The sequence below is a fragment of the Lissotriton helveticus genome, chromosome 12 (assembly GCF_964261635.1).
Source record: "Lissotriton helveticus chromosome 12, aLisHel1.1, whole genome shotgun sequence".
Classification (NCBI taxonomy): Eukaryota; Metazoa; Chordata; class Amphibia; order Caudata; family Salamandridae; genus Lissotriton; species Lissotriton helveticus.
Window position 1 is genome coordinate 664984026 of NC_136073.1, and position 25759 is coordinate 665009784.

The window sequence follows — 25759 nt, forward strand, 5'->3', positions numbered from 1 at the left end:
AACCGGGGATATGTAACTTTAAAGTTTTAGGCATGTTTAGTCCCTAAAAGAACAAAGTACCACTTATGACTTTCGCATCAAATGACTGCAAGTTCAGGCAGACCATGGGGAACCACGTTCCAGATATAGGAGCCAGGTTAGTCCCACTGAAAAAGCTTTCTTCTCAAAGTCTGGCGAAAAAGAGTCCATAACTTCAAGGTTTCTCCTTTTCTTGTAGAGGAGTGTCCTCTAATGTCTGCCAAGGGTCCAGGATCTGGGGAGGCATCTCTTGGAGAGCAGGGAATAACTTTAGATAAGGAGAGCAGGGTTCAGGCAGGCCCAGCTAGAGCAAGTCAGCTGGGCAGTTGCAGGGAGGCCTCTGGAGCTTGTTGTGTGCCTGTAGCTCGGAACAGGAGGTCAGCCAACTGATCCTTGGAGTTACCCTGCTTGAGGTGAAGAGAGCAGACCCAGTCTTCCTTCTCAGAGAGCAAAGCAGGCCTGAAGCTACAGGCAGTCCTCTGGAGAACAATGAACCTCCTGAGCCACTCTTCAGTACATTCCTGCACCTGCGGACATTACAGAAGGACTGCAATGTTTAAACCTCATGCCAGCCTTTAAATTGGAGGGATCCCCTATAACCCTTACATCTGGTTCAGGAATGCTCTTCCATTCCCTTATCAATTCTTCAAGAAGTATGTGGTGACAAAAGACTAGTGTTTAGTTCATTTGTGCGTGTTGGTGGCACGCCTTAAAAATGAATTAGGGCAGGAAACAGCTCTTACATCCTCACCTACAGCCATTCTGCCAACACCTTCTTCCCTACTGTTCACTGTCTGGCTCTACCAATAACAATATTTGGCCCAGTCATAGGCACAGGCAGCTAGAAACTCCTATAGCCCTTAGAAACATCTGGGCAGGAAAATGGTATCTTTCTAAAAGTGCCTTTTTAAAAATCAGAATAAAAAATCCAACTGTCCCATTAAAGCGTACTTTAAATTACAATTCATTCGAGTCCAAACACAACCTTTCCACCAATTCCTAATCAAAAGTTAGCACTTATTAAATGTAATAAGGTAAAACATTGTAGAATTAGGCCTCAGAGAAGTAAAAAAAAAATTCTTAAGTTTCATTACCAGGACATGTAAAACTTAAAAACACTTGTCCCACTTATTAACTATTGTGTGGGTATATGATGAGTCTTTAGGGCCTACCTTAGGATTAACATACATATCTTATAAAGGAAGGTCTAAACCGGGAAAAAGCTTTATTTTTCTAGGTTGAAATTACAGCCTTTTTAAACATGTCTCAGACCTGCCGTTGCAACTATTTACGTGAGTGGCAAAATCAGTGCTGGAGGCATTTAATTTACAGGTCTTGGGTATACGGAGTACCACTTTATTAGGAACTTACAAGTAAATTAAATGTGGCAATCAGATGTAAGATAATTGTAGAAGTTATCTGCCTTCTGCAATGCTATATCTGGCAGAGACACAGTCTAGCCGCAGATACCTTAACTTTGAATTCTCCGCTGGTACCAGCCTGGATCCAGAAAAGTTTCAGCAGTACCTCCGCACGCTGGCGTTGTCGTCGTACAGCTCCGCGGTGATGTAGTCAATGGATATGACATCAGTGGAGTCTTACAAGTCCTCTTTGGCGCACGGATGTCAGTTTCTTCTGTGAAACCTTCTGCGCCAGAACACGGAACCACTACAGAAACTGATCTTTTTTTGGCACACTGTTTCTACAACCAAACATCTTTGAAACATTAATAAAGAATAAACATCAAATGTTATATTAATACCAGACATGGATTTTAATGAAAAACCCCGATAAAATCAACGATACACAGGGCAACATGATGTGATCAGTGGCACTTCTGATCATTCGGTATATTCTGCAGATGGAAAACTCCACTGTTCTGTTAGTCCTTGAATATTTTCAAACAAATGCAATGCTATAAAAAACCGTTTTTCTAAGCGTTAGCAATCAGTACTGTGGAGACCGTAATATTTAGAAAATCCACAGCTTATTCAAAATGTTAATCTCAGTTTTAATGTTCAATCTAGCATAAATTTGCTACCACTCTCTACACAACTCTAGCAGCAATATCAGGACGCAGATAAAAAGATGCGTTTGCCAGCCCAGTGATGGCATCCCCTTCTCAGTGCAATTCTTTTAGGGTATGATACACCAATAGCAATTTAATAATCTGATGAGTTGAGGGAGGAAGTTTTACACTACTGTTAGTGGGAATAATAAAAACCATAAATAACATACATCTTCATCTTAGTATATCCCTATCAGTTAAGCTATAGAGAAGTCGAGAACATTGTGACTAACCACACCTTCAAACAAATGTACAAGTCTCAAATAATGCCCTAGCTTCTTTCATCTGACCATCTATGTCTATAGCTGGGTGCCCGGTTTACCCTGCTACCCATTTCAATAGCATGATACATGTCTTCTAGCGCTTGCTAGGCAACTGATTGTCCCTCATGTCAAATGACATTCTGCTCCAGCTTTATAATGCCAGGACACCACTTGACCAATCACACTGGGTGACGAGGACACAAAGGAAGAGGAGACATCAGCAATTATGGACTAGGTAACTCTCTGTAATAATGACAGCAAGGCCTATAGGAGGTGTAACGGGAAAGCAATCTGAACCACTGAAAGCATTATCCTCCTTTTGGAAGTGGGATGGAGCTACAGGAAGGCAGAGTATCCTAAACAGCAACCCATCTGGAGTATCAGAGCCCTTCATACAGAGTGCAGGGAAACAGATTGATTGATTTTCTCATGGAGTAAAACTCATTTAATCGCCCTCACTTAAGGCAACTCAGTCCAGCCTTAAAGACAGTAATGTCCTCTGATGACATATTGTTAGCACAGGAATCTAAAGCAGGCTTTGTCATCCTTGGAGACAAAGTCTTTGATAAAATATCATGATCACTGTAACTTCATTCATATTGCTACAGTCTCGACAGAAATTATTATTATGCCAAGGACCCCACTAAAAAGGTACTGAGGGCCCTCAGATTCTTATTTAATGACAAGCAAAAGTATTCAATGTGAGGTTGACTTACCATGTGAATGGATAAAGAAAGGCCCAGTGCTGAGGAATGAGTTCATTTTTTTGGGGTCTCAGCAACGCAGTAAAGTTATTTTCTGCAACACTTGCACCTCTTATCATTCGGTATATTCTGCAGATCAAAAAGTCCACTGTTAGTCCATTAGAACTTGGGCCGCGTGCCGAAGAATCGTTTCTTTTTTTTTGGTCTCAGCAACACAGTGAAATTCTCTTCTGCAACACTTGCACCTCTTATCATTCGGTATATTCTGCAGATTAAAAAGTCCACTGTTAGTCCATTAGAACTAGGGCCGAGTGCCGAGGAATGGGTTCTTTTTTTTTTGGTCTCAGCAAAGCAGAGAAATTATCTTCTGCAAAACTGCTATGTCTGGTCATTCGGTATATTCTGCAGATTGAAAAGTCCACTGTTAATCCATTAGAACTTGGGCAGAGTGCTGAGGAATAGGTTCTTTTTTGGTCTCAGCAATGCAGAGAAATTCTGTTCAGCAACATTGCCACGTCTGGTCATTCAGTATAGTTTGCAGATTGAAACGTCCACTGTTAGTCCATTAGAACTAGGGCAGAGTGCTGAGGAATTGGTTCTTTTTTTTTGGTCTCGGCAACACAGAGAAATTCTATTCGGCAACACTGCCAACTCTAGTCATTCGGTATATTCTGAAGATGGAAAAGTCCATTGTTAGTCCATTAGAACTTGGACAGAGTGGTGAGGAATGGGTTCTTTTTTTTCTTTTTTGGTCTCAGCAACGCAGAGAAATTCTCTTCGGCAACACTGCTATCTCTGGTCATTCGGTATATTCTGCAGATTGAAAAGTCCACGTTAGTCCATTAGAACTTGAATATTTTCAAACTAATGCAATGCAATAAAAAACAGGTTTTATAAGCGTTAGTAATTAGTATCATGGAGACTGTAATATTGTGAAAATCCACAGCTTACTCAAAATGTAAATCTCAGTTTTTATGTCTAACCTAGCATACATCTGTCATTCCTGTGCCTCATTTGCTACCACTCGCTACACAACTCTAGCAGATATATCAGGACACAGATAAAAAGATGCGATTGCCAGACAAGTGATGCCCCCCCCTTCTCAGTGCAATTCTTTTAGAGTATGATAAACCAATATCAATTAAATTATCTGATGAGTTGAGGGAGGAAGGTTTACGCTACAGTTAGTGGAAATAATAAAAGCCATGAACAACAGATTAACATCCTCATCTTAGTACATCACTATCAGTTAATCTATAGAGAAGTCGAGAACATTGTGACTAACCACACCTTCAAACAAATGGACAAGTCTCAAATAATGCCCTAGCTTCTTTCATCTGACCATCTATGTCTTCAGCTGGGTGCCCTGTTTACCCTGCATGATAAATGTCTACTAGCGCTTGCTAGGCAACTGATAGTCCCTTATGTCAGATGACATTCTGCTCTAGCTTTATGATGTCAGGACACCACTTGACCCATCACCCTAGGTGACGAGGACACACAGGAGGAGGAGACATCAGCAATTATGGACTAGGTAAGGATTAGTTACTTACCTGTAATCCTAGTTCCCCTCCAGGGGTATCCTCATCAAAGTCATAAGCACTAGAACATTCCCGCTCATGCGTGGGATCCCAGAAACACAATCATATATGTGCCCCATATATATATATATATGTATATATATATATATATTCACTGAAAAAACCATAGGTTATAGACCATATATAGTTAGGAATTAGCATTTAAAAAACCTTATTTTACTCACACAAAACCATTGAAATTCCATATATAGTTAGTTGCACTAACTATATATCGCGCACCCGCAATCCACTGCTGATCATGTCACATATTACATCATTCATGACATGGTCAGTGACATCACTGATGACATCACTGATGACATCTCAAATGACATCACTGATGACAACATCCAGTGACTGTATTTTTCTGTAAAGTTAAAATATGTCTTGAGTGGATGTATAAGTGTCTGGATGAAGGATTTAGTAGGTGCATGACTGACTGTATGAGTGAGTGATTAAATGTGTCTCACTGAATGCATGGGTTAGTGACTAAACTGTCTTAATTTGTGCATCATTATGTCTGTTGTTCTGTAAACTGCTGCATGTGTTGATCATTAGCTATACGAGAGGCTATATGTGTTATTAATTGGTTGCCCAAGTATTTCTATGGGAGATTGAGTTTGTGTGGGGGTGGCTGGAAGGTGTGTGACTCTATGCATAGATGTGTGAGCAGTTTATTCACTAGGTGTATGAGTTCAAGAGTGCATGTGGAAACAGCTACATGGGCAGTTGACTGTGTGCATGAGTGTATTGATGAGTGAATGGATATCTCAATGCTACATGTCATAGTAAGTACATATGTAAAACACAGTACATGTGAGAGTTGGCATATATAAATAACTGTGCATGAGAGCCACTGAATGAGTGAGTGGTTGTATCGATCATTGTGAACTTGTATCAGGGATTGTATAAGAGAGTAAATATGTGTTAGTATATGTTTCAATAAGTAAGGTGTGTTTAACTGTATAGTTGAAGAAATGGAGGTGAGATTGTTTCTTTGCATGACTGACTGGGTGTGTGAGTAACTCCATGGATGAGTGGCAGTGTGTGAGTGTCTGTATACACTGAGTGTATCTAAGGTTATATTAGAGTCTGAAGAGGTTTATCGTATTAGCACAAGAATGATGTCAAATGAGATGTCATCAGTGATGTCATCAGTGATGTCATTTGAGATGTCATCAGTGATGTCATCAGTGATGTCACTGACCATGTCATGAATGATGTAATATGTGACATGATCAGCAGTGGATTGCGGGTGCGCGATATATAGTTAGTGCAACTAACTATATATGGAATTTCAATGGTTTTGTGTGAGTAAAATAAGGTTTTTTAAATGCTAATTCCTAACTATATATGGTCTATAACCTATGGTTTTTTCAGTGAATTTTCAAGGTTTTGTAAATGCTAATTCCTAACTATATATGGTCTATAACCTATGGTTTTTTCAGTGAATTTTCAAGGTTTTGTAAATGCTAATTCCTAACTATATATGGTCCATAACCTATGGTTTTTTCTGTGAATTTCATTGGTTTTTTAACAGCTAATATCTGTAGCTGTAAAATGTATTCTTCTTTAAATCCAAAAATATATTTTATATGTTTATGAATAATTTTTTTTTTTAATATTTTTTTTTCTTCGTTCCCGCTTCGCAAATCGGGAAGCTTCCCGTTAGCTGACCTTGATGCCGCGAAATAGACCGCGAGCCGGTAAACGTTTCTTTACCGCAAGTGGCGCGTTTGAAAACAACATCGTGACGCCTCCCGTCCGCATGACGTTTCACGTTGTCGCGTGATACGTCATATGACGTGCTACGTTAGCGAACTGGTACGCGAAGCGAGTCGCAAAGCGCAGGTTTCTGGAAGCAAACCGGGAGGCCCTGCAAAGCGCTTAACGTAAACACAGCAAGTCATGTGACTTGGTAATAACACTTTTCATTGGTTCATTTCACTTTTGGTTTCCTAATGATGTAAGACTAGGTCATATAATCTAAAATGAACACTTTTGATTGGTTGAGAACTCTTGTTTTTCCCAAATGATGAAAATCCCTCCTTCTTTCCTCACTCTGACTTTCATCATTGTGAGAGAAAGACCCTTTGTGATCACTGAGCAATGGCTTCTTTAGTAGCTTCAGCTGGTGCTTCCCCACCACCTCCACCACATCCAAGGAAGAGTGGACCACCTGCTCAAGTTATAATTCAACAAGAAGAAGAAGAAGAGGAACAGGAGGACGAGCACGAAGAGAGGCAGTTTTTGCCTGAGCAGCCCAGGACGTCTCACCGGAAAGAAAACTTCATTTGGCAATTTTTTTAAATTCCCAAAGGTCAGAAAAAAGTAAATGCAAGATACGTAACTTGCCTTATATGTCAAGATAGACTGTCCAGAGGGACCGACAAAAAATACAGTTTCGGAAACTACACAATGCATCGCCATATGACTAGGTGGCATCCTAACAACTACAGTGCTGCACAGTTTCGGAACGACCTAGATAATCTCCCTATTATGGCCAGAAGATCTGTTGTACCGGAAGTAACGGGACCAGAGGGCAGGGAGATGGTGCCAAATATACAAATGAGATTTGGTGATGTAAAACACATCTGCGCATTTTGCGATGGATTCATTTCCTACGGAGAAAAAAGCATCACTCTGATCAACAGAGCTATTGACTATCATATGCAAGTTTGTCCGAAACGCCCAAAATAATAAATACTTCTTTTTTTTGTTTTGTTGCTCCTGTTGAGCCCTTTACAATGAATCGTTTTCATTGCCCCCTCCAAGAAAAACCCAAAAAAATATAAAACTGTTCCGAAAAATTCAAAAACAGTAAAAAAATGTTCAGAAAAATAAAAAAAAAAGTTCTTTTCAGAACTACCTCCCCGTTATTAAAAAATTGGTACAATATTTGGAACTGTGCCAACCTCTATTTCTCTTAGTTCGCTTCCCAGTTCGCTCGCCGGTACGCGAACCGGAAGCGAACCAAAAACAGTAAGTATAAGGGAAGGAAACAGACACTTATGTTAAAAGAAAGACAGCTATAAGGGAGTAAACTAGAGATACCATTACCCGTAATCCACTGCTGATGATGTCACATATTACATCATTCATGACAAGCTCAGTGACATCATCCGCAGAGGATTGCGGGTTTTTTGGCAACATGCCTTATCCACGGTTTAATAACGCTGCCTTTTGCTTTATATAAGTTTTCAAATTGTATGAAATATATACCAATAGGTCGTTATGAACCTTTAGGTAGTGCTTTTCTTCATGAGGTCTGGTCGCTTCCATACACATACAGATGTTTCAAAGATGATCAAGAAGTTTATCTGAATGGAGAGGAATGCACTGAGACGCCAGATCATTCACTAATGTGTAGGCACATACAGTTACACGGTTCATGCAACAAACACCGACCAAATATGGCTTGCGTGTTGCAAGGCACGCCAGTTCCTGCTATCATCCCCACGTTCAAGTTGTTGGAAAATGGTAGTTATTTGATGCTCAATAATGAAGATTGTTCTGAGTTAATTAAAAGTATTCCTTTTATCGTAACAGTAAGTGAACGGGTTATTTGCTGCAGAAATGTTCTATTTCCTCCCACACATGAACATAGGGAGTTTTCAATCTGGCCACAAATACCAACCTTGGGACACGTTTCAACGGCATGGCAAGAATAAGAGCTCTTTTGTCTCAGAGAGAGGTGGCCTTGAGTTCGGCCCGTGAAACTTTCGTACTTCACATAGCGAACACCCGTACAGAGGTGCACACCCTTTTTAATTAAGATTTGCCTTTCAATTTCAGCAACATGTTTCCGACTATCTTTAACGCATCCTCCACAAAGTCCCTGGCGCACTTTTTTAAAGTTGTTACCAGTGGTCTCGTGACTTCATTTGAGAAAATCTTTGGAGTCATCCCTGCTTCCTTTCATTCTATTTTCTGCACTCTGGTTCGTGGATTGGCATTTTTACTTGCATTACCAGCGGACGCTCTTGTGCTTTTTTACATTTTTAAATATGGATGTCCCTCCTATGCAACCTCCCACCCTGCAGCTGCTGACACTGTTCCGCAATCGCATGCTAGAATATTATGGCACAATGCCGTTGGCGATATTAAGCACGGCATATGGATTATCTTTTCGATTCTCCTACTTCACCTGTGTCCAGCCTGTATTTCACTGCCTGACCTGTGATTTCGATTGGGCCATTGATTTGTGTCTCTGCGGACCGGTTTCTCCTGACGTCGACTTTAATCAGCTGATGACTCCTATCATTACTCACGAGTTGGTTTGTCCTGGCGAAAGGATTATGGCTGTGGCATTGATGCATGGACTACTTGGTCCCTGGAATTTACTGGCGGCAGCACAGTCTTTCTTGGAACAGAGCTTTCTTGAAAACCCACCGAGCTGTCTTCTGATGGTGATAGAGGATCCGGTGCTGGGAGAGCACGTATGTTCTTTTCCGCTTTTAAATTGGATGGCTGAACTGTTTTCGGATGAAGACGGTGACTTCCTATTGGAGGCTGTTGCAGCTTATTTTGCATACACAGTTATGTCATAGACCTTTTTCATGTTTGATATGCTGAGTACTAGCATTTCATTGACAATTCATTGACTTATTTGTCAAGTTTTTATTATTTACCTTGCCTATTGGCTTAAGACTCGATAAAGTACTTGGCTGTTTTATTTTTCTTTAGCATTAAATTTTCCTAGTTTTTAATGCTTTACCTTGCGGACCGTCCACATATAAACTTGCAATCTGCTCTCATGAGATGGCACTTCTATTATCTTATTCAGTTCGTTTCCGGATCATGAGGAGGTGTCATCTAGGTCCTGGATATCTTTACACCGTGTTAAGTTAGCATGGGCTCATTACCGGTTTAAACGCCATTTTTCCTTTTTTGCAACTTCTGCACACGACACTTAGTTGTTGCTTTAGCTTTCCACCTAGTAGTTCATCGTGGTTTACATGAGAATAATATGTTATTGGTCTACTATCTGCTTTACTTGTTAAACTATATCTGTACAGCGAGTGCTAAAGTTTCAAGAACAACACGATACAGAATTGTTATGAGGTCTGATCTCCACGACTTCATACTCATAACATAAGTGCAACTTCTGCCAATTCTGGGCATGAGGCGGGTTTTATATTGCTTTGCCGAACACACATACACAACAGTTGATGCGGTTCACATGAAGAGAGAGCTGGTGTATGCTGATGTGATTCCTTCAAATCTAAGACACTAAAGTATGGGCACGCCCTAAACCAACACAAGGAGACCTTCTTAGCAAATAATATAATATGTGTATTAGGGAGGGTGAGATATAAGCAGCCGCGGGCCGTGGAGGGAGTTACGATGGGGCAGGGAGGCGGGGAGGGGGAGAAGCAGGGTGGAGCCCTCTCTACCTTGCCCCTCCCCCTCCCCGCCTCCCTGCCCCACCGTAACTCCCTCCACGGCCCGCGGCTGCTTATAAGTGTTGCTAACTCTTATTCATTTACAGCATGTTAACATACTGTCACCATTCGCTTTTTATGTACTAGTAACTATGCTGGTAATTTTGCTACTGATAATATGTGTACTTGTATTCTCCACCCTGCTTCTCCCCCTCCCCGCCTCCCTGCCTCACCGTAACTCCCTCCACGGCCCGCGGCTGCTTATAAGTGTTGCTAACTCTTATTCATTTACAGCATGTTAACATACTATCACCATTCACTTTTTATGTACTAGTAACTATGCTGGTAATTTTGCTACTGATAATATGTGTACTTTTATTATCTAAGGTACTACGCCTGAGAAGACGGCATTAGTAAATAAACATTTCAAATACACATCTGTTCTTCTTAACTCCATGTTCTGGTTTCTAAGAAATCTATAACGACCGACTGTTCATGAGTTCCACGTATCCTGAGGTACTATAAGTTCATATTCTGGATTGTCTAAACATTGAGAGTTTGTTATATCCAATGTGACACTGTACCTAGCTTGCTAAGGAGTTTTTGATTACTAACGTGAGTTTTGGGACACCCTAATTCGCCGAGGTTCCAATCCTCTGTCCACAGTTCTGTGTGAGAACAGAAACCCTGCGACAGGGGCACCCCCGACCCTTGCTGGAGCTTCATCACACTTGCGATACAACTCCAGCAATGCGCCACCTTTACGGCACAGATACATCACGCATCTGTGCTGTTTTTGCCCCATGATGCGCCGCATTGTAAATGCAGCACACCATAGGTGACGGAGCAGCGGCACAGAATGACTAACACATCCCTGGTGATGCGCCAGTCATCATAAATGTATCCCTATGCTTCTTATCTTGTTAGAGATGAACCGCCATATGTATCATCAAAGTTTTTTGCATTTCCTAAATAGCGAACTTTAAGGAATAAATAGCGATTCTTTACCATTCCTAGTTTGCGATGAGCTATTTGCTAAATAGCCGAATGTAGCCCAATGAAGCCCAATGTAGCCCAATGTAGCCCAAAGATGGCCGCCAGACACACAAAAAAACAAATGTAGCCCAAATATCAGTCAGATGTAGCCCAACTATAGCCCAGTGACAGAATGACCAATCATCTGGCTGATATTTGGGCTACATTTGGGCTCTTTTGTCTCTGGTGGCCATCTTGGGAGACTGCATATCAGAATTTTTTTTAATGAAATATAAGAGGATTTGAGAAGTCGCTCAAAATGTGCCCTAATTTTTCTTTCTTCAGCACTAATCATAATTTCTATGGCAAAATGAACCCCCTCATTTTGTTCCTTTGCAAATTAAATGTTTTAAGTGTTAACACTTTATTCCAATCAAGATGACTTCAGGTGTGCCATACTTTTGTCATAAGTAAGACTGTTAGCGCTCTAGTTGTTCTTTAGAACACTCTGGGACATTCTGTCATTGGGCTATAGTTGGGCTACATCTGGCTGATATTTGGGCTACATTTGTGTTTTTTTGTCTCTGGTGGCCATCTTTGGGCTACATTGGGCTACCTTGGGCTACATTGGGCTACATTTGGGCTCTAACATATATATAGCCCAATGTAGCCCAATATATATTTTTTCAAAGTTAATTTTCGTAAAAACCACTGGAGCATATATCTTGAGACATAGCAAAGGCACATCGGGGTACCAGTCCCTACAATTTTGCCAAGTTTGGTGGAAATTCATTCAGCCGTTCGGGCTAAAAGTGAGTCCAACCGCCCTATGGAAATTAACATGGGGAAAACACGTTTTGGGACCCCCCTTTTATCTCGGCCCCTGCTTGACGAATCCCCCCCAAACTTTCAGGGAAGGAGCGGAGCGCAGCGAGGCAAAGTTAAGGAAAATTACAGGCAGATCCCTCATTCGGCGCCAAAGTTATTCTCAATAGAATGTTGCGGATTTCCTATGGAAAACGATCCTAACTATAACTACCTACTGGCGACCGCCAGTAGGTAATATATATATATATATACATATATATATATCCAGCTCCTCCAAACGCCATAGTCGGGGCACTTCGTGGTCGGGTGCAAAAAACGCGGTGGTGTCCCGCGATATAATAAAATATGGCCGCCAGTATGTTGTTTAGAGATTAAGACACTGACGAAGGATGTAAATCCGAAACGCGTTTGTCCTGAATAAACTGCTGCTGAGCTACAGAATACTCGTGAGTGCTATTTATTTCCTGAAGGAGAAAAAGGAAATTGTTGAAGCTTGGACATATATATATATATATATTATTTTTTTTTTTTTTTTTTTGCGAACTCTGGAGTCTAGATTTATCATCCAGCTGCGCACGAAAATTCCAGAAGGGATGAACAACGAGGAAGAGATGTGGACACATATCTAAATGTTGTTCTATGCAATACCCTGGTTAAAAAGGAAGGAATAATTTAACTGAAAGAAACTGAAATAAGTTTATTCCTCAAAGGTATGTGTAGATAAGAAACTGATGAGATGAATATGGTGTCTGCCCTTATCTCCAAAGAAAAGCAATACCATGCAATGATGTATATAGGAGGAGAAACATGCCCATTCAGGGATTGACTGCAAAAAATGTAGAAAATGTAAAAAATGTTAATAATTACAATTCAAAGAATAATTTGATTTGCTAAATAAATTGAGCCTAGATACCGCTATTTCACAGATCCGTGAACCATTCACTAAGGCACTAAACAAGAATGTTGAGAGCTTTGTCAATGAACGGCACAAACAACAAATGGCGATCAGGGATATATTTGACAATACCCCGTATAAACGTTAATATCACTTTCAGTTTGATCATGATTAAATATATGATTTGAATATATGATTGATTGTCAAACGATATGGATTGAAATATAATGTTTAAAGAGCTGCATAGTGAAATTACACAGCTAGGTAATATAACCAGGATAAGATGGCCGCCACAGAAAATGTTCAAATGAAATGAATTGTGCCGTTTTTTATGTTTACTGTTTTTTAAAATCACGTGGCAGGATGTCACCACAAACTTTATTTAATTTGTCACCCAAAAAAATGCCAGTTTACACTGACGAAGGCGGTAACGCCGAAACGCGTTTGTAATCTGCAATGCGAAGTCTGAAATAAATAACTTGGCTAGAACCACGCTGGAGCGGCTCTGAGTGCTCTTTTATATCCATTTCCAAGGAATGAGGAACTGGGCGTTCGTAATATATATATATATATATATATATATATACATATATATATATATACATATATATATACACATATATATATACACATATATATACATATATATATATATTCAACAAAAACAGGATACCCATTTGATTAAGGCCACTGGAAAAATATTTCTTCTCACGTAATTTTTAATGGCAGCCTGCAGACAAGTCATTCAACAGGAACCACATCACAAAGTTCTTAATGCCAGGCACGTTTCGGGATTCAAACTTCCCTTCCTCTGTGGCAAGTTGTTGTGGAGAAATGAAAGCGCTACTGCATGACGCACACTTCATTTTAAACACCTGCCGTGTTGGGCGTCGCCCCCCACAGCCTTCTGGATGTCGTAGTTTGCTGCTTTCTCTTCCCAAGTGGGCGCGCTATTCATTTCAAAATAAAACAAAGTTCTTTCCCAAGTGGGGTGGGTGTGGGTACTGTAGATTACTTGCCCTGCTTTCCGGCTGTCACTACGAGCAGGCGGGCACCACCCTGCAATGGCGCCAACCCTCCATCCATCCTCATGCGCAAACACCGAGTGTGGTGTCTGTCCGGACCCGCACAGCAGCGGTGAGCCTTAATCACGACCGGGACGGCCGTTATCAATCCAACAAAAACAGGATACCCATTTGATTAAGGCCACAGGAAAAATATTTCTTCTCACGTAATTTTTAATTGCAGCCTGCAGACAAGTCATTCAACAGGAACCACATCACAAAGTTCTTAATGCCAGACGCGTTTCGGGATTCAAACTTCCCTTCCTCTGTGGCAAGTTGTTGTGGAGAAATGAAAGCGCTACTGCATGACGCACACTTCATTTTAAACACCTGCCGTGTTGGGCGTCGCCCCCCACAGCCTTCTGGATGTCGTAGTTTGCTGCTTTCTCTTCCCAAGTGGGCGCGCTATTCATTTCAAAATAAAACAAAGTTCTTTCCCAAGTGGGGTGGGTGTGGGTACTGTAGATTACTTGCCCTGCTTTCCGGCTGTCACTACGAGCAGGCGGGCACCACCCTGCAATGGCGCCAACCCTCCATCCATCCTCATGCGCAAACACCGAGTGTGGTGTCTGTCCGGACCCGCACAGCAGCGGTGAGCCTTAATCACGACCGGGACGGCCGTTATCAATCCAACAAAAACAGGATACCCATTTGATTAAGGCCACTGGAAAAATATTTCTTCTCACGTAATTTTTAATGGCAGCCTGCAGACAAGCCATTCAACAGGAACCACATCACAAAGTTCTTAATGCCAGACTTGGGAAGAGAAAGCAGCAAACTACGACATCCAGAAGGCTGTGGGGGGCGACGCCCAACACGGCAGGTGTTTAAAATGAAGTGTGCGTCATGCAGTAGCGCTTTCATTTCTCCACAACAACTTGCCACAGAGGAAGGGAAGTTTGAATCCCGAAACGCGTCTGGCATTAAGAACTTTGTGATGTGGTTCCTGTTGAATGACTTGTCTGCAGGCTGCCATTAAAAATTACGTGAGAAGAAATATTTTTCCAGTGGCCTTAATCAAATGGGTATCCTGTTTTTGTTGGATATATATATATATATATATATATATTCACTGAAAAAACCATAGGTTATAGACCATATATAGTTAGGAATTAGCATTTACAAAACCTTGAAAATTCACTGAAAAAACCATAGGTTATACACCATATATAGTTAGGAATTAGCATTTACAAAACCTTATTTTACTCACACAAAACCATTGAAATTCGCATATATAGTTAGTTGCACTAACTATATATCGCGCACCCGCAATCCACTGCTGATCATGTCACATATTACATCATTCATGACATGGTCAGTGACATCACTGATGACATCACTGATGACATCTCAAATGTCCTGTTTTTCCAAATTATCTGCAAATGTTGAATGAAGAAATAGAGCAAGAAGCCACAATTGCTGCAGAGATTGCGAGAGACAGTTCTCAAGGCAGTCAGAGTTCTGCTTCATTGAGTCAGGATCCACTAGGAGGACCAATTATCCAAAATGAAGCTGCTACTGCCATGGATGAGGTGGAAAGAGCTATGGAACAAGCTCAAGATGATGAAGTTAACTTAGAAGATTTGGTGAAACAACTAAACCTTGAGCAGAAACAGATATATGACGAAGTAACAGAACAGATTGAACATGGATTCAGTCATGAGAAAAAAGAGTGCTCATGTACATCATTTAAGCCTGTCCAACTGTACGTGAGTGGAGAAGCGGGAACTGGAAAAAGTTTTCTGATTAAAGCCATTGCAACTTATCTGCAGAAAAGGACTGAATCACCGCTGTCTTGTGTTGTTACCGCTCCAACTGGGCTGGCAGCACATAACATTAAAGGGATTACTTTACATCGTTTACTGGTGCTGCCAGTGGAGCATGATAACAAATTGGAGTATCACAAGCTATCTGGAGATGCGTGTTCCGAAGTTTCAAGAGTCCTGAAGAAAATGAAACTTCTTATCATTGATGAAGTAAGCATGGTGTCAAATATAATGCTTGCTTTTGTGCATTTGAGGATGCAAGAAATTCTTAGAACAGACTATGATGTCTTATTTGTAGGAAAACATATTATTGTTTTTGGAGATCTTCTGCAGTTGACTCCAGTAAAAGGACAACCTGTGTTCAAAATACTCACTCATGAAGATACCAGGAAGTGCTTAGGGAGCATCGGAAACGTTAATATATGGTTAAACTTTAAATATGCAGAACTGCTTCAAAATATGCGGCAGGCAAAGGATGAAGATTATAAAAATATTCTACAAGATGTAAGGATCGGAAAAGTAAGTCAGCAAGGGAAAGAAGCTTTACATGCACGATTAATTTCAAATTTGTACCCAAATGAAAACATTCTTCCAGAGAACATATTTAAGAAAATTAACGAGAAGAAATCTGGCATATGTTTGTTGCCAACTCTGAAAGAATGTTCCATGTTCAACAACAAAATGTTACAGTTAGAAAATGAAGAGATAGTGAAACTGGAAGCTATTGATAAAATAGAGCACATGGGAGCAACACTTATTTTGTCTGAAAATTTGAAATCAAAATTGGATTCATTAGAGAAGACTATATCTAAAACTGCTGGTTTTGAAAAGACTCTGAATGTGTGTTTGAATTGTCGTGTCATTTTAAGAAGGAATTTAAATGTTGAAATAGGTCTGGTAAATGGAGCAATGGGTTATGTTGTTGGTTTTGTGAATTACAAAAATAGAGATGTAATTGAAATTTTAAAAATTAAATTTGATGACATTGATGAAATAGAACAAATTTGTCGTTGTTCAGCTAGATTTTTGCTTGTGAAAGACTTATATGTTCGCCGAAAACAGTTTCCTATTTGTTTGGCATATGCGGTGACAATTCATAAGTCTCAAGGTTTAAGTGTAGATAGCGCTTTGGTGAACATTGGAAGTTCTGTGTTTAAAGAGGGTATGGCATATGTGGCATTATCACGAGTCAGAACTTTAGCAGGATTGTACTTGATTGAGTGTGATGAAACAAAGATTTGTGCAGATTTAGATTGTGTAAAAGAATACAATAGGTTAAGAAGAGAGTATGCTCCACATTTGCCTCAATATCCTCTGATTGAAAAACGTGTGGTAGGCCGAAAAAGAAGAAATGAGAGTAATTGCAGTGAGGTATCAGCAAAAAGGCATAAAGTAGATAAAAGTGTAATTGTAAAGAGAAACAAAAAGGATTCTGTTGAAGATGTTGTTGGATTGCAGTTTGAAAACAGTTCTGGTGTCAACTGCTATGCTAATGTAGTAGTTAATGTTGTTTCATTTCGTCATTTGAGATGTCATCAGTGATGTCATCAGTGATGTCACTGACCATGTCATGAATGATGTAATATGTGACATCATCAGCAGTGGATTGCGGGTGCGCGAAATATATAGTTAGTGCAACTAACTATATATGCGAATTTCAATGGTTTGACTTGGGCACTTTGACTGGGGTAGGTCTGGAAATGCTTTTAAAGGACACCTTTGATCATTTGATGGCACTTTTTCCACAAACTGCCTTGGTATATTCCAATATATGCCAAAGACAGAAATGGAAGTGGTCCAATCAATTTTGTCCACAATTTGAGAAAGCACGGAAACATGTGAATAAATCTGTTTCTGCTTACATGAGAGACTATGGAATGGGTTCAATATACAACAACAACTTGCGTTACAACATGCAAGCTATTTACAGAGAAGATGGTGTGCACTTCTCAGATGAAGGGAATAGAATATTCCTCCTGAATTTAAGACTGTGCATTGGTACCTACTTGTAGGTACCTAAATCAGCCACAGAACCCAAAAGCCCTTTTCAGGGCTACCCTATCTCTGATCACTCCAATGATTATCTTTTTCTAACTTTTTTCACTATTTTTCACTATAGTACGCTTCCCGGTGCGCGTACCGGGCGCTCCCCCGCGAAAAATAAAAACATTTTTTTTTTGTTTGCCTATTTGGGCCTCCTAAGACCCCCTCAGAAAACCTAGAGGGTCAAGGAGTGCCTACAATGCCCCCTTATACCCATTCCCAACGTTGTTTGTCCGCCATTTTCTGTCTTAAATCTACCGAAACACAAAATGGAGGACTCCCGTAGTGCTGCCGGTACGCGTACCGGGGCACGCACTAAGAAGCGCTCCCTAAAAATTTTAAAAGTTAATTTACATAAAAACCACTGGAGACACTTTCACCAAATATAGAATAGCTCATACTACATACCAGTCCCTACCATTTTCCCAAATAAAGTGGAATTCCATTGAGCCATTTGGCCTGTAGCCCTGTCTAAATATCCTGAGGTAAATTACATAACAAAAACACATCTGAAGTGTTAGAATTGACAACCAATTAAAATGTTACTTTCATTTTCTATTTTTTTTTCCTGACATTTGATTGGTTATGTACATGAATATAAATGAAAAATGAGAGGGAAACACTGCCATTTTGACTACAACTACCTGAGGTACATCTTGAAAGGATTTTCGCATTTTGTCTTCTTCACCTCTCGGTAAAGTAAGTTGATAATTTGTAAGGGGCACTTTAAGTTATTTTTTTAAAACATTTTCTGATAGGTATTTACTGTCCCTCTGCTATAGTTATAGATAGAGATAGGCTCCTCTGTTATATTTCTAGATTGACTTAGGCTTCTCTGCTATAATTATGAATTTACTTACGCTTCTTCACAGGCACTTTTTAATATTTCTACTTCCTGCCTGTTACCATACATTGCCCAAAGTTAATTTCACTATTAAAAAATCAAAACTACCTGTCTGAACTTAAACCCAACAGTGCCATATTTCTACAGATTTTTTTTAATGCAAATTTCAGCACAAAAATGGAAGGAGAACAGAACATTTCCTTTGAAATTGTCCTAGAGATGAACAAAATGAGGAAATCATTGAACCCATTGACTTGGAATTCATGGATGAATCACGGGACCATGAACTTCCACAATGTGTACAATCTGTGGATTTGTTAATTCAATATGAGGACGTTTCTGACAGTCAAATGTTGGAAGTTATGTTCAGTCAAAAAGAAGACATTTCGGACAGTCAAATGTTAGACGTTCTATTAAATTTTGAAAAAGAATCAGAAAAATAAATGTATATTTAATAATCAAAAATTGTTCGAGACATTATTCATTATTATATGTAATTCATAAACTAGTACCAAATTGATTATAATATAAACTCAGACTTATAGTATACTGTGAAACGTATTTCTGTTACATAATAATTTTGCTCATAGTTACTTCCTTTCTCCCACTATATTATCTCCAATGTGTATTTGACATCTCTTTTTCATCTCCTGCCTCCATGTTGTTTCTGCTTCCCTGACAGACTATGGTATAGATTCCATATACCACAATAACTTCTGTAACAACATGCAAATTATCTACAGAGGAGACGGTGTACATTGACTTTAAGACTCAGCATTGGTACCTACATGTTGGTACTTAAAACACGCAAACAACACAACAAATCTATTCAGAGATACCCTACCTCTAAGAACTTTAAATTATTATTTTAGTGTTTCACTTAGTTTTCCCCATGTGTAGACATGGGGGAGGTGTGTGTGGGGGATGTACGGGGGGTGTCTGTGAGGTGTGTATGTGTGTGTGTGTGTGTCTAGGCGGGATGAGGTGTATAGGTGTGTGGGGTATATGGATGTGGGTGGGGATATGGGTATGTAAGGTGTGTGTGGGTGTGACTGTGTGGGGTGTTTGAGTGTAAGTGGGAGTGTGGGTGTGTGAGGTGTGTGCGGGGTGTGTGTGGGAGGTATATGTGTAGGATGTGTATGTATGTGTGAGCTGTGTAGATGTGTCTGTGATTTGTCTCTGTGAGTTTGGGGGGGGAGATGTGTGTGTGGGATGTGTGGGGTGTGTCTGTGAGATATTTGTGTGTATGTGCATGTGTGTGTGTGTGTGTGGTGGAAGGGGGGTGAGGTGTGTGTTTGAGTGTGGGTGTGTGGGATGTGGGTGTGGGTGTGGATATGTAAGGTGTCGATGTGGGGGTGTGGGGTGTTTGACTGTGGGTGGAAGTGTGCATGTGTGAAGTGTGTGTGGGGAGTGTGTGGGTGTGTGGGTGTGTGTGGGACACACTTGTAGGTACCTAAAACAACCACAGAACCCAAAAGCTCTTTTCAGTGCTACCCTACCTGTAATTACTCAAAATGATTATTTTACACTATTATTTTCACTATTTTTCACCTAAGTACGCTCCCTGGTACGCTCCCCGGTGCGCGTACTGGGCGCTCCCCCCCGCGAAAATCGAAAAAAAATTACATTTTTTTTGTCCCACGGGACCCTTTTATGGCCCCCACATCAAACCTAGGGGGTCAGGGGGGGTGTACCCTGCCCCCTTTTGCTCATTTCCCCCTTTGATTTTTGCCACCTCTTGTATCTCAATCCTACCGAGACACAAGATGGCGGCCGCTGCTGACTGTTTAGAATGTTTACAGACACCCGAGAACCAATCAGCTTGCCGTGCGCAAGTCGCGTGGCGCGCCCGGAGCGCTCCCCGGTACGCGTACCGGGGCGCGCTTACAGATATATACATTTTTTTAAACCTAAATTACTCAAAATCCACTGGAGCACATATCTTGAGACATAGCAAAGGCACATCGTGCTACCAGTCCCTACAATTTTGCCAAGTTTGGTGCAAATCCATTCAGCCGTTCGAGCTAAAACTGTGACAGACCGCCCTATGGAAATTAACATGGGGAAAACACGTTTTGGGACCCCCCTTTTATCTCAGCCCCCGCTTGACGAATCCCCCCCAAACTTTCAGGGATGGAGCGGAGAGCCGCGAGGCAAAGTTGGTGAAAGAAATATATATATATATATATATATTTATATATATATATATATATATATATATATATATCCTACTGGCGGTCCCCAGTAGGTAGTTATAGTTAGGACCTAGTTTCCATAGGAAATCCGCAACATTCTATTGGTAATAACTTTGGCGCCGGTTGATGAATCTTCGCGAATTTTTTAAAGAAGATGGCCCGCTTCGCTCCTTCCCTGAAAGTTTTGGGGGGATTCGTCAAGTGGGGGCTGAGAAAAAAGGGGGGTCCCAAAACGTGTTTTCCCCATGTTATTTTCCATAGGACGATTAGACACGGCTACAGCCCGAACGGCTGAACGGAATTACAAGAAATTTGGCAAAATGGTGGAGTCTGATTCGCAGATCACGCTTTTGCTGAAATGGTGTAAATCCCTCCAGTAGTTTTGGAGAAAATTAAAAGAAAAAAATATATATCTATAAGCGCGCACCGTGCGATCACGGTGCACGAATCGGGTGTGCGCGAGCGGAATTCTGATTTGCTGTTAGACGTCTGTCAACATTCCAATCGGTCGAAATCAGGAAGTGTTGGCAGCCCTTTTGTGTCCGAGATAGAAGAGAGCGGAAAACAAAAGTGGAAAACGTGAAAAGGGGGCACGGTAGAGACTCCCTGACCCCCTAGGCCTTCTCAGGGGGTCCCTGAGGGAACCCGAAGGCCCCAAAAATTATTAATATTTTTTTTAAATCGCGGGGTGCGCGCACGTTGCACGCAAACTTAGGCAAAAGTGAGTGAAAAACAAAAGTGGAGAAAATGAAAAGGGGGCAGGGTAGAGACTCCCTGACCCCCTAGGTCTTCTCAGGGGGTCCCTGATGGACCCCGAAGGCCAAACAAAAAATATTTTTTTTTGTTGAAAAAATCACGGGGTGCGCGCATGTTGCACGCACCCTCGAGGCAGAAGAGAGTCAAAATCAAAAATGGAGAATGTGAAAAGGGGGCAGGGTAGAGACTCCCTGACCCCCTAGGCCTTCTCATGGGGTCCCTGAAGGACCCCAAAGAGCAAAAAAACACTTTTTTTTAAAAGAAAAACTGCGAGGTGCACGCACCTTGCACGCACCCTCGAGGCAGAAGTGAGTCAAAAACAATAGTGGAGAATGTGAAAAGGGAAAAAATCATGAGGTGCGCGCAAGTTGTGCGCACGTTGTAATTTTTTTTTTAATAAATAATTGACAAATTTGACTGTTTATATTTTGATTGAAGATGTAGACTATACTGTTCAACTTTATCCAAATCGTAAAACTAGCTGTGCCGTAGCATATTACAGGATACAGTCAATGTATTACAATATACAAAGGCAGTTTTGGGAAAAATAAATATATAAAAAATATAAAAATTGAAACAGAAATTAGCATTTTAAAAACCTTGGAAATTCACTGAAAAAACCATAGGTTTCGCACACGTTATAGTTAAGAATTAACATTTAAAAAACCATGGAGATTCACTGAAAAAACCATAGGTTTCACACACATCATAGTTAGAAATTAGCATTTCAAAAACCTTTGAAATTCACCATAGGTTTAACACACGTTATAGTTAGGAATTAGCTTTGAAAAAACCTTTGAAATTCACAGTAAAAACCATAGGTTTGACACACGTTATAGTTAGGAATTAGCTTTGAAAAAAACTTTGAAATTCACTGAAAAAACCATAGGTTTCACACACGTTATAGTTAGGAATTAGCATTTAAAAAACCTTAGAAATTCACTGAAAAAACCATAGGTTTCACACATGTTATAGTTAGATGGACATTTCACTCATACAAAACCTTTGAAATTCCCCCATTATAGTTAGTTCAGCTAACTATAACTCCCGCGACCGCAATGCACTGCTGATGACGTCACATATTACATCACTCATGAGAGAGAAACCGAACAGGTGTGCTTGTTCACCGGAGGCGTGGTAGGAGAGAGCGGAACAGAGGCGAGTGAAGAGTTGACGGAGAGAACAGAGGACGGAGTGGCAGAGGAGCGAGGAAGACCCGGAACACCATCGATGGAGGAGACGAGGACGAGAGAAGACCCGTTGGCGGCGCGGGAGCCAGGAGGCCATCGGCAACACGAGCCGCCCAGCCGCACGCCAGGAGGTGTGTGGCTCACCGAGGTACGGAGCCATATAGCGGGCTGGGTTGGGAAAAAGGGTGGGTCCGTGACGTGACCTCCTACCCCTGGTTATCCCCAGTACTCCCTAATTCCCTCACAGGCCCCCCCTCACCCGACGTGATAACTTGTGCACGCGTGTAATCCCTCACTCCCTCCCCTTGCATGTTTGGAAAGAGACTCGCAAGGACTGACCTATTTCCTCTCTTGCCTTTCTCCTACACGGCTCGAGGCTACCAGACATCACCACGGAACCGGACGAGCCCATCCCCCGGAGAAGTCCCGGACGCCTCCCGAGGAAGGAAGACAGCACCCGAAGGAGAAGTCGACGGGATCGGAGTCGGTCTCCGCGACGGACCCCCTTACGAAAATCTTGCACTGACTACCTGTTTGCCATAATAAACCCGGTGATCCCAAAAACCCGTATTTTGCCCTTTTCTATGCAACCCGCTACACAGTGCCAAATCGCTTGAGCCTCCAGGGAGAGAGGGCGAGAGCGTGTACCACCCTGTTTGTTTAGATAATACATGGTGGTCATTTTGTCTGTCTGTATCAGGACCGAGTTGGACGTGATCAAAGGCAAGAAAGCTTTCAGAGCAAGATGGACAGCTCGTAGCTCCAACATGTTTATGTGGTACGACTGCTCTTTTGTGGACCACCGGCCCTGCATTTGAAGGCACCCCATGGGTGCCCCCCATCCTTGCAGAGATGCATCCGTTATCAATGATTGCACTGGAACTGGTTGATGGAAAGGGACTCCCACCAACAGATTCTGTGGCTGAGTCCACCACTTGATGGAGGATTTTGCTGCTTGGGAGAGCACGATCCGATCTTCCCAGCGACCCGTTGCTTGGTACCACTTGTCTTCTAGATCTTGCTGCAACGGTCGCATTCTCAGCCTGGCGCTGTGGATGAGAAATATGCAGGAGGCCATCGACCCAAGCAGAGATGCCACTTGTCGGACTGCTGGGCGCTCTGTCTGATGCAGAGCCTTGCACTTCTGCTGCATTGAAGAAAGTCTCTCCTCCGAAGGAAACGCTTTTCCTCTGTTTGTATCCAGAATCGATCCCAGATAGTGGATCGTCTGGGTGGGCTGTTGTACAGACTTCTCCATGTTGACATGAAGACCCAGTTTGTGTAGATGCAGTAGACAGACTTGGAAATCGCTCCTGTCTTGTTGAGGAGATAACCCTTTGAGGAGCCAATCGTCCAAGTAAGGAGAGACAAACAGACCTTTTCTGTGTAGGGCGGCCGCCACCACTGCCATGAACTTGGTAAAGACTCGTGAGGCAGATTTCAGCCCGAAGGGTAAAACCTTGCACTGATAGTGCTTGTCTCCGACCACAAACCGCAGATACTTGCGATGACGTGGAGCAATGGATATATGGAAGTATGCATCTTGGAGGTCCACCGAACACATCCAATCTCCTGCTTGTAGAAGTGGACATATTTGATGAAGGGCCAACATGCAAAACTTCTCCTTCACGATGACTCTGTTCAGAAGACGAAGGTCCAGGATAGGTCTGAACTTGCGCTCCTGGTCTCTTTTGGGCACAAGAATGTACCTGGAGTAGACTCCCTTCCCTCGCTGCTGTTATGTTATGTTATACTCTTTTATATAGCGCTCGAATCACCGGGGGGATTCTCGGCGCTTAACTCAGAGTACTCCAGTAGGGTGAACAGCGCAGGGAGGGAGAAGGAAATCTAGAAAAAGAATGCCTTTAACTGTTTCATGAATTTCAAATATGAGGGTAATTCTCGTAAATGAGCTGGGAGGCTATTCCAGTACTTAGGGGCAAGATAGGAAAAAGCCATACCTCCAGATCTCTGGAGCCTAATACGGGGCACCTGAAGCAGCTGGAGCGCGCTTGATCTTAGAGGGCGACTAGGGGTGTACTTTTTTAATTTCCTTTGAAGATATAGGGGGCCCTGTCCTTGGAGAGCACAGAACGTCAGGCAGCAAACTTTAAAGAAAGCTCTCTGTTTTATCGGCAACCAGTGTAGTTTTCTCAGGATAGGGCATGATGAGGAGCCAGCCGGCATATTCTGGACAACCTGTAATTTCTTCAAAGAGCTGCTTCCGACCTCTGCCAGTAGGGCGTTCCCGTAATCCATGCGGCTAAGGACTAAGGCTTGGGTCAAGGTTTTGCGATGCTCCGTGCGATGCTCCGTAGGAACAAAAGGTAGAATTTTCCGTAATAGCCTAAGCCTGTAGTAACAGGACCCAGAGACTGACGCTACATGGTCTTGCATAGATAGGGTGTGGTTTAATTTAATGCCCAAGTTGTTAACACACTGTTTGGGCCTTGGTGGCGGGCCTAGATGGGATGGCCACCAGTCTTCCGACCAAACTGCTGTGGCTTTCCCTAGAAGCATGACTTCCGTTTTTCCCGGATTTAACTGGAGACGATTGTCGGTCATCCAGTTTGATATAGCGGTAATCCCTGAGACAAAATGGAGTCTATCTACTTCCAGGTTCTGGCCGATGTTAAATAGCAGCTGGGTGTCATCCGTGTACGAAATGACTTCGAACCCCAGAGCTTTCCCTGCCTTAGCCAAAGGGGCCATATAGATATTAAACAAAGTGGGGCTAAGGCAGGAGCCCTGGGGAACGCCTTTATCTAATGATGTTTTTACTGCTTGATGAAGGCCCATGATGACCGTTTGTGAACGGTCAGTCAGAAAGTGTCTCAACCATTTAAGGGCTAGACCACCAATGCCAATGGAGCTTAGCCTCTCCGCAAGCCTTGTATGAGAGATGGTGTCAAAGGCCGCGGAGTGGTCAAGCAAAATCAGAACGGCTGATCCGCCCGCATCCACAGTTGTTCTCAAAGAATCTGTCACTGCAAGAAGGGCAGTTTCCGTACTATACCCCCGCCGAAACCCGGACTGTGAGGGGTCCAGAATACCATTTGCCTCCAGGTAGCAGTTTAGCTGCTTATTGATCCACCCTTCAAGTATTTTTCCTAAGAGAGGAAGCAAGGATATAGGGCGGTAGTTGCCCAGTTCTGAGGGGTTTGCCGTAGGTTTTTTCAAGATGGG